We start from the raw sequence: 10,132 nt of genomic DNA on the forward strand, positions 1-10,132 counted from the left end.
CCTTCCTCTGTTAGGGAGGGTAGCGGCAATGAGCATCCACAAGCGCTCTTTGCTGAGGGCATCATCACTCCTCTTTAAGCAGACTGGGGCCTCTCAATTCCCCAGATTGCTGCTTACAGGTTTAAACAGGCCATGGTCCATCCTGGAGGAGGGAGGAGTTATCCATTTGAGAAGAGGACAGTGTATGATGGCCCTTGCCGTCAACCTCTGCCACGATGGGTTTGCAGTAGCAAGGCCACCCCCAATCCCTGCACAGAGTCTTCTTTCAGAGTGAACAACCTGTTAATATGAATGGCCACTTCACACTGCTGCCTTGGATTCTTTGGCAGCATGGCTCCATTGGAGAGCTGCAGAAGACTCAGAGCCTAAGCAGAGGTTCAGGAATTGCCACATAACAGTCCTTCTATATTCAGTAGCTCTGTGCATACCCATGGAGTTTGAGAGCAACCTCCCCGGTTTGTTCCCACTAGGGCATAAACCCTACACATCTCAATGGAACATTGGGGAAAACCATAAGAGAACCGAACCTCAGAACCAGAACTAAGAACCCTCTTCGTAATTAAACCACGACTTTCCATGGAGGATTTGTCTTATAATTGGTTCCAAGGGAGAACAGGCCACACTTCATCTACTTACAGCTATTCTTTCCTAGTCTGATAGGCTTTCGTGTGCCCTTAACAAACTCAGGTCCTATCTAGCTGCCCAGGCTTTTGGGTGGGTTGGAGAAGATTGGAGTTTTTCAAGTGAGTCAACTTTAACTGAACGCTTTAAATGGGGTTTTAGGTCCTTTACCTGACATTGGTTCAGCCTGTTACCTATGATTTTTGTTTTACCTGTGTTTTGTATGATTAACAAAGTATATTGTACATGTGCTGACTGACACGATAAACATGTTATGATGCTGGCAGACCAGGTACTAGCTCATGCCAAAGTCTCCATATCAGAGTTGAACACATAGACAAATATATAGCTGGAATAAGTAACCTGTGTGTTACTATTGTTAAAGTAGGTATTAGGATTATAAGAATGTATTTAGTGTTTAGGTTTTACTGAATACTTGTGCATTGCTGCATCCATTAATCTCACTTATAACATCTCAGTCCCTTCTTTGTAAGGTAATATTTGAACATTCGCATTGTAGGCCTCTGTAACTGTAGCCCCGTCTACAGCAGCAAGCTTACAGCTGTATAGCTGTACGATTCTGCTGGGCTGCTATAAGATCGCTTGTGTAGCCTCTCTATGCCTCTAGGAGAGAGCTTTTGTCAACATAATAAAACCACCTCCACGAGTGGTAGTGAAGCCCAAGCCTGTGTAAATCACCAGATAGGAGAGAGAACTTAACCAGTGTGAAATGCTGATCTCCCACAGAAGGTATTCCTTTGACACCAGACGGACTAGAATGGAACATTAAAGAGGACAAAATACTTTGTTGTTTATTCCCCTTCCTTCCCCCGGAGATGGGTCTTGCAAGTGATTTCCTCCCATCAGCTGAGTTTGCAGCTCTAAGCAGAAGTGAGGAAGAGAAGTCTCTAACAAGAAGGAACTGCATTTTTGTGCTGCTTGGACTCTGGGGGGCAAGTTTCTAAGCACAAGCAAGAGATCCCTTGCTGTTTAGCCCGGGTGAACCCTAAAGAACTTGCTTATTATAGAACTTTGTATTACCTTTCAACCTTAAGATTGTAACTCATTGGCACTCTGGTTCATAGCAGTCTGCCCTGACGTTGGTACTCACGTTCTTGAGCCACTGCAAGACAGCTTGGCACATGTATTATATATTTATTTAATACATAAATAAGCCATAAATTCCTTCCCGTCTACTTCAGTTCATCTTCTTCAGGGTGGAGATGAGGCTGTAGCTGACCCCACCTTTATCCCTATACTTTCTGAACCATTGGAATGGGTAGGGAACCCCATTTCCGTAAAGTCACATGTGACACTTTTAAAAAGCAAACAATGGGCCTAATTCATCACCAGAATAATTCCATGAAAGCCAGTGGAGTTAAGCCAGGAATGAACAGGGCCCTGTTATTTATATGAATATAAATGCATCTTTAGTCTGCCTCTGCCCTTACATTGCTTTAGAAATGCACACTTTAATGTATTTATATGCCCTTTCTAAATAATAACCAATTAAATAATATCTAGCTCCTACATAGTTATTTTCATCAGTAGATCTCAAAGTACGTCAGTATCATTGTCCCCATTTTTACAGTGGGGAAACTGAAGCACAGAAAGGAAACATGACCTGCCAAAGTCACCGAGGAGGCCAGTAGCAGAGCGGGGAAAGAATCCAGGTCCCCTGAGCCCCAGTCCAATGCTCCATCCCATAGTGCCTTACATCTTCAGAACATAGTACAACCATTAACTAGTGAACCACAACACTGTTACGAGGCAAGCAAGTCCAGTTACCCCCTTTTTTCAGGTGAGAAAGAATAACCAATCTGGGCCAAATTAATCCACGGTGTAACCCCACTGACTTCATTGGAATGACACCAGCAACATTTGGACACAGTCACTCAGGGCCTGATCCTAAGCCTATTGACTTCTCGGGTGGGACCCATAGCAAGTCAGTGGCAGAAATGGGATCAGATCTCAGGAGTTCTTAATCTCATCCCATGCCCAGTTCACTCGACCATGCTAACTCTCTGCATTGTGAGATTATTAACAAATCTAACAGTTCAGATACCTGTGCAAAATCCTGACAGTATAGAATAATTTTAAAATATTAAATATTAATTCAAATACAATGTATTGGAAATTTCTAACTGAAACGGCAGCAACCAGCGTCCTGCTAGATCCCTGGGTGGAGTTGGAAAACACAGGGATCTGACTCAAAGGCATGCTGTGTTCATCACTGTGTCATTCATAGTGGGATGGGTTCTGACGCTGGGATGTGGGCATGCAAGCTGGTCTCATGGTATTAAAAGAACTAGTGTGGTTAGATGAGGCTGAGGCATTAACCCAAAATTCACACAGACTTTCTAAAGAAAAACGAAGCGTTCTGAGAATGAGGTACTCCGCAATAGCTCATTCATTGATGGAGGTTTTGTGACTAAAACCTTAAATCTGTTTTCAATTACTTCCATCTGACTTATTCATGAGATTTCAGAATCCAGCTGTAAATAATGGGTTTGATTTTCTTTCACTTGTCAGTTTTACATCAGTCTAATTCCACTGACTGCAATAGAGTGATTCCCAATTTACACTGAGGTAAGCGAGGCCAGAATCAAATCTAATATATTTACCAAATGCACAATGTTTTAAACTCACCAATACATTATCTTTTACAATCTGTGAACTCCTTACCTGTCTCAGACCAAATCCTTAGCCCAAGTAAACAAGAGGGCCCTATTTCCTTCCTCGTTTCCAAAATCAGAAACATCTTCTGACATGAAATGTTCCCTTATGAATTACACTGACTCTGGTGAGAAAAGTAAACAACTCCTTTATCCCCTGTAGGATTCATACAAGGTTCATGTGCTTGGCAACATTCAGGGCACACCCAGAGTGTTGTATAGGAGCTGTGCACACACAGTTCTTCTCAAGGGCACGAACCTTGGAATCTCGCCCAGATGACATGAACTGTGGGAAGCCTCCCAGGACTGGGCTCAAGGCCCGAAAGCAAGGAATGCGGTAGATAGAAATTGGTAAATAAGGATGTTAAACAAAGCCAGTGTATTCCTTTTATCTGTTGGAGAATGTAATGTGCGGGGGGAGAGAAAGAATAAAGGGGAAGGTGGAAAGCTGACAGGCCGAAGCCCGTTAGCAGACCAGCTCGCTTGCTTGCTTAAAGCTCTGTGCTGTCTTGTCATTGAACCGCCACAACTGGCGCCCAAACGTGGGGCCCTCAGCACTCACCTCGCCCAGCAAGGGTTTCAGACGCGTCACTCATCCGCTTCGCAGATCCCGGTGAGTATTTTTCATTGTGGTAAGTATGGGAAGCTCCCTCTCTGCTTTGCAAGTGCAACACCGCTGTGAGCTACAGTATTTGCTGCGTAAGGCTCAGCATGACTGTCCCACTCGAGAACTCACTCTCCTGCTACAGGAGGTGAGTGCCCAATGCCCGTGGTACCCTGAAGCTGGAACCCTTAAGCTAGCGGACTGGGAGTGGTTGGGCCAGACATTGCACAAGGAGCCTCGGGCGCCCGTGCAGGCTTTACATGCCTGGCACCTCTGCCACGATGCGATACAGCGTGTCGCCTCGGACAGGCCCTCCCTCGTGGGGCTGATGCTCTCGCCACCCCCGTCCACTCCTGCAGCCGTCCCCCCTCCTAGCGATGCGACACAGTGTGTCGCCTCGGAAAGGCCCTCTCCCGCGCCAACAGAGGGGCTGCGGATCCCGCCACCCCCGTCCGCTCCTGCAGCCATCCCTCCCCCTGCTTTGCCCCCAGTGCCTCTATTACCACCGCCTCCCTGGCCTTCCCCACCGGAGCCGGTGTGTGATTACCATCCCCCCGTGGGGCCCCATGCTCCGGGGTTCCCTGGGGGGTCGTCCACGTCTGCTCAGGGGCTTTCGCTGGTGCAACAAATGGTTCACGCAGCGAAGACTCGCTCAGATATTACAGCGGAGGAGCTGGCTGATCTGGTCTCAGTTTGTCCGGTAACCTGGCAGGATGATGGCCAGGGCAACCAGGTTGCAAACTGGGTCAGTTTGCCTTACTCAGTGATCAGAGAGGTAAAGAAAGCGATTCGCAGATTCGGTCTGACTAGCACGTATGTGCGTGGTCTCATTGAAGGGCTAGGTTCTGGGTACTCTCTGGTCCCTGAAGACTGGAAGGCGCTGTTGCGCATGATGCTGACACCTAGTCAGTATGTTATTTGGCTTAGTGAATTTCGGCAGATGGCGGAACGCCAAGCCCAGGTGTATAGAGAGCAAGGTATCATTTATGAGCACTTGGCAGGAGAGGGTCAGTTTGCTATGTCCAGCTGCAGTCTCAACTCCCTCAGGCCGTCTTCCCCATTATTTCCACCTGCGCCCAGCATGCTTTCCGGAAGGTCCCGGATTCAGGCAAGCCTACCAAAAGCTTTGCCAGTATCCGTCAGGGTGCGTCAGAGTCCTTTATGGATTTTACCAATAGATTGCAGGAGGCTATCCTCCGGCAGGTGGATAGCCCTGCAGCAGCTCAGCAGATCCTGTTAAAAATGGCAGTTGAAAATGCGAACGAGGATTGCCGCCGTGCTCTCCAGGCAGCACAAGCCGCTGGTGTTCTAGAGCTGTCAGACATGCTGCGGGCGTGCCAAAACATCGGCACCCAAGCCCATAAGGCTGGAGTTCTGGCCGCCGCCCTGCGGAAAAGCGGAAAGGAGGGGAAGCGTTGTTACCGCTGTGGTAAGGAGGGTCACTTTCAGCAGGAGTGCTGCTCATCGACGGCGCCCGCCCACCCCTCAAAGAAGTGCCCCAAGTGTCGGAAGGGCTATCACTGGGCTAATCAGTGTCGTAGTGGGTCAGGAAACCGCACGAGGGGTTCCCCCCGAACCCAGGGCCAAACAGGGGTGTTTCCCACTCAGACAACTGTTCCTCTGCTTTAAAATCCATAGACTCCATGAGGTCGGCGACTGCCAGAAGTGCAGAGCTTGATTTGATTATGCAGAAGGACGCTGACTTTCGGTTGCCGGGGGAGGTTTGCGCCATACCTACCCAGGTGACGGGACCTCTCCCTGCCGGATTTGTGGGTCTGGTTCTCTCTCGCTCACACGCTGGGAAACAGGGTTTTTTTGTCATCCCAGGGGTCATTGACGACGATTACAACGGCGTTATTAAGGTTCAGGTGTGGACCCATCTTCCGCAGTCGCTCCCGTGTGGACGGTCAATTGCGCAATTGATTTTAGTCCCCTATCAGGTGCCAGCCGCAGAGGATCGAGCCCGGGGCGGGAACAGCTTTGGATCGACGCTGGCTCAGTCGCCATCTCACAACACGTCCTCTCCACTTGTTGCTCTAACAATGTCGGTCCGCCCCTCGAAACCTCAGTTAACACTTCTCTTAAATAATGTTCCTTTTACAGGGCTGGTGGACACTGGAGCTGACGTTACGGTGACTTGTGATCCGGAGTGGCTGGTCGGTTGGCCAACAGTTCCTTCTAAAGAGTTGTGGGGGATCGGGGGTAGCAAACCAGTGCGCCAAAGTTTGTCCTGGGTCACGGTCTCTAAACCAGGAGGCCGTGCCCTTGCTACAATCCGCCCTTTTGTACTCCCTGTCCACCTCAATATTTGGGGCCGTGACTTACTTACAAAGCTGGACACCACCCTCGATATTAATATATAATGGCCCAAAATCCTCCCTCACCCACCTTGTCATCCGCATTACCATTGGTATGGCAATCCTTAGAGCCCGTATGGATTGACCAGTGGCCCCTCCCCCTAGAAAAGCTGAAAGCACTTCATTCACTTGTACAACAATATTTGCATGCACAGTGCTTGGAGAGCTTTACTAGTCCTTGGAACTAGCTGCTGTTATTTTGGCCTTTCAACTTTTTGCTGATTGTCCCTTTAATTTGATCGTGGACACACATTATGTTTATCAGGTAATTGATCATTTACCCCTTGCCCTTATTACCCCTCAGGTCGATGCGGACCTTCTTCGCCTGTTTTTGTCCTTACAGTATCTCCTCACCACTCATAATTTCCCTTATTTTGTTGCTCATATTCGCAGTCATACCGCTCTGCCTGGGCTACTTACTGAAGGCAATGCGTGCGCTGATCGCGCGTTACATGGTCAGGTAAATTCCCTTTTTTCTGACCCCATTGAAAGCCATGCCTTTTTTCATCAGTCTGCCTCTGTTTTGGCCCGACAGTTTCACATTCCTGCTGATCATGCACGTTCTATTGTTCGTTCCTGCCCCCACTGTGTCGCTGCTGCCCCTACCTTTTCTTATGCCGTTAACCCCAGAGGTACCGCGGCGAATCAGCTCTGGCAAATGGATGTCACTCATGTGCCACAATTCCGCCCCTATTCGTTTTTACATGTTTCCATTGATACCTATTCGGGATTCCTCTGGGCGACCCCACAGCGTGGAGAAGCCACTCCCAAAGTTATTCACCATTTGCTAGCCTGTTTTGCTGTTATGGGTCGCCCGAGCCAGATACAAACGGATAATGCCCCAGCCTATTGCTCCACAGCCCTCTCCACCTTTTGTGCCCAATGGGACGTCCGTCTCAAACACAGGATTCCTTATAATTCCACAGGCCAAGCTATTGTTGAACGTGCAAATTGCACGCTAAAAACCTTGCTCGACAAACAATTAAAACAAGGGGAGCTGCGTCTCCGAACCTTAGGAGACATTCAGCAACAAATGCATATCCTTTTGTTTACTTTAAATAATTTAACATTGAATACAGATCAGCAGACCCCCACGGATTGGCGTTTTCATAAGTCCGAGGTACTGGAAAGACCGCGTGCCTATTACCGTTAGCTGCCTGATCCGCAATGGCTGGGCCCAGTGCCTTTAATCACTTGGGGTCGGGGATATGCTGCTGTGTTTCTCCCTGCAGGAACGTTGTGGGTTCCGGCCCGGTGTGTGCGACCGGCACTGAAGCAGCATGGCGTGGCACCAGGGGCTATCGAACCACATACTGGAGTTTCAGCTGACCTTGGAGGAGAGCGCGGTGCCTCCCGGGTCAACAACAACGGGACGGAAACGGAGGAGGCGTAGCGTCCCAAGCCAGCCCGTGACATGGGGAGCGGTAAAAGCATTGGTCGCCGCGGCTCAATGAAGACTGGCAGCAAACCAACAGCCAGAGACTCCTGAGACTTTGTTTGTGGCAATTCTCACCCAAATTACTGCTAATTCTGTATTGATTGTATGCCTTTTGTGCCTGCTATTTCCTGTAGGGGTTGGCTCGGGAGCGCTTCCTCCGTTACGGGCCCGAATGACATATAACCTATGGGAAATATTGGCTTCAATAGCAAATGTTACCCACTTTTGTTTATCTGATTCTGTAGCAGCCAGGGAACTGTTAGGTACATGCCTTATTCCAGTATGTCATCACCCTGAGGAAATTGGAAATGAGATGATGCTCGCTGCTTACATGAACCTCTCTTCCCAATACTCTAGCATGGCTAATTGGGGCCCGGCCAATTACACTTTACCTTCTTAAGCTCATTTTTTGCTGTTGCTGTGTGCAATGTATTTCCTTTTTGTTAAGGCTTTGTCGAGAACCGCCCTGGCAGGCTCCACGAGTTATGACCTCGTCTGTCCGGGAGTTAATTGGTTTGCAAAAGCAAATTGATGGCTACCATGAGATGGCCGAGCACAAATAAACACAAAAGGAGGGGATGTAGGATTCATACAAGGTTCATGTGCTTGGCAACATTCAGGGCACACCCGGAGTGTTGTATAGGAGCTGTGCACACACAGTTCTTCTCAAGGGCACGAACCTTGGAATCTCGCCCAGATGACATGAACCATGGGAAGCCTCCCAGGACTGGGCTCAAGGCCCGAAAGCAAGGAATGCGGTAGATAGAAATTGGTAAATAAGAATGTTAAACAAAGCCAGTGTATTCCTTTTATCTGTTGGAGAATGCAATGCGCGGGGGGAGAGAAAGAATAAAGGGGAAGGTGGAAAGCTGACAGGCAGAAGCCCGTTAGCAGACCAGCTCGCCTGCTTGCTTAAAGCTCTGTGCTGTCTTGTCATTGAACCACCACAATCCCCAATGTGGCTAATTAGTCATTTATTAAATGAGTTATAGGTCTCATTCAGCAAATGTTTAACTATAGGTAGACAGCAACAATCAGTAGCCAATTGATAATAACCAACATACAGCTCCTTAAACTGACTCAAACAGAGCCAACAAATGTAAGACTAGCAGCTAATTTTCACAGGGAATAGAGTTCCACAGGGGTTAAATGAGGTCAGAATTTGGCCCAATAGTTTGGGAAACCAATAGAAATGTAATATATGGAACATATTATGGTCAGTCGCAGACAAAACCAAGATCTACTCAACAGCAAGTGGCTACCAGCAGTACAGTTTTCCCAGAAACCATGCTTGATTAGTTAAATACCTGGTACCTGTATCAGTTTTATATACTGTTCAATTACTGGTAACATTTTAAAAAGTGACTGAGCAACTTTGGAGTCTAGGGCGTGGCCTACACCTAAAACTTAGGTCTGACCTAGCTACATTGCTCAGGGATAAATCACATCCTGAGCATTGTAGTTAGGTCATCTTAACCCATTGTGTATGTAAGTGGGGGAATAGTTCCGCTATTGTGGGGAACTTTCCTGGCTTCTGCACTACCCCGGTGAAGTGGGCTAGCAAAAGGATCTGAGTCCTCGCTCCCACTTCCTTTACCTAGTGGCCTCCCTGCCCTTCAGGACTCCCCTTCCACTGTCCTGTCTGGCAGAGTCCTCATAACCCCAACAAGGCTGGGCCCAGGATTCCTAGGGGGCTCAACCCCCAATCCTGTTGTGGTCACCTAGGACAGGGGCTAGGGTGTCCCCACTCCAGGGTACTCTCTCTGCACTGGGCACTTCTCTGACCCACTGGCCATTACATACAAGTTAAAGCAAATGCAAGTTATTTAATCAACAATTAATTTTAAAAAGAATAAGGAAAAATGGGAAAGGTTAAAGGAAACACATCCACCCGCTCTGTGGCAGGGAACATCACAAACAGTGTCTCTGGAATGCCAGGGCAGTTCACAGTCTGTTCCTTGTAAGTCCCAGCCCTTCTTCTCAGGCCCTGGCTGTGCTGCAGGGATGCTGTGGGTTGGACACTTGCTCTGGTGGTGGCCTCATGCTCTCAGGCTCTAAGTGGTAGGACCCCTCCTCCTGCACCCCTGCCTCAGCCTGGACCCTGCAACCCTCACCATCCCCTGCCCCAGCCCAGAACCTGCACCCCCTCCCCACACCCCCTCCTGCCCCCAAACCCCCAGCCCAGAGCCTGCACCCCCACCCCCAAGCCTGCACCCAAACTCCATCGTAGAGCCTGCACCCCTCACCTGCCTACACTCCTGCCCCAGCCCAGAGCCTGCACTCAGCACCCAAACTCCCTCCCAGAGCCCAACCTCTCACCCCTTCCATACCCAAATTCCCTCCCAGAGCCTGCACCCCAATCCCCTGCCCCAGCCCAGGGCCTGCAACCCAGACCTCCAACCAAACTCCCAGAACCTTAGGCAGGTGCAGGGGACAG

At 49.0% G+C, this 10,132-nt stretch overlaps 1 long non-coding RNA gene across 1 annotated transcript; it reads left to right on the forward strand.

The window, feature by feature from the left end:
• The first annotated feature begins 3,540 nt into the window (after positions 1 to 3,540).
• LOC140910666 (uncharacterized) lies at positions 3,541 to 8,489 on the forward strand. The gene is made up of 2 exons (XR_012158688.1): positions 3,541 to 3,909; positions 7,490 to 8,489. It is a non-coding gene; the product is annotated as an uncharacterized LOC140910666 (long non-coding RNA).
• Positions 8,490 to 10,132: the final 1,643 nt, after the last annotated feature.

This window comes from Lepidochelys kempii, chromosome 4 (assembly GCF_965140285.1).
Source record: "Lepidochelys kempii isolate rLepKem1 chromosome 4, rLepKem1.hap1, whole genome shotgun sequence".
Taxonomy (NCBI): domain Eukaryota; kingdom Metazoa; phylum Chordata; order Testudines; family Cheloniidae; genus Lepidochelys; species Lepidochelys kempii.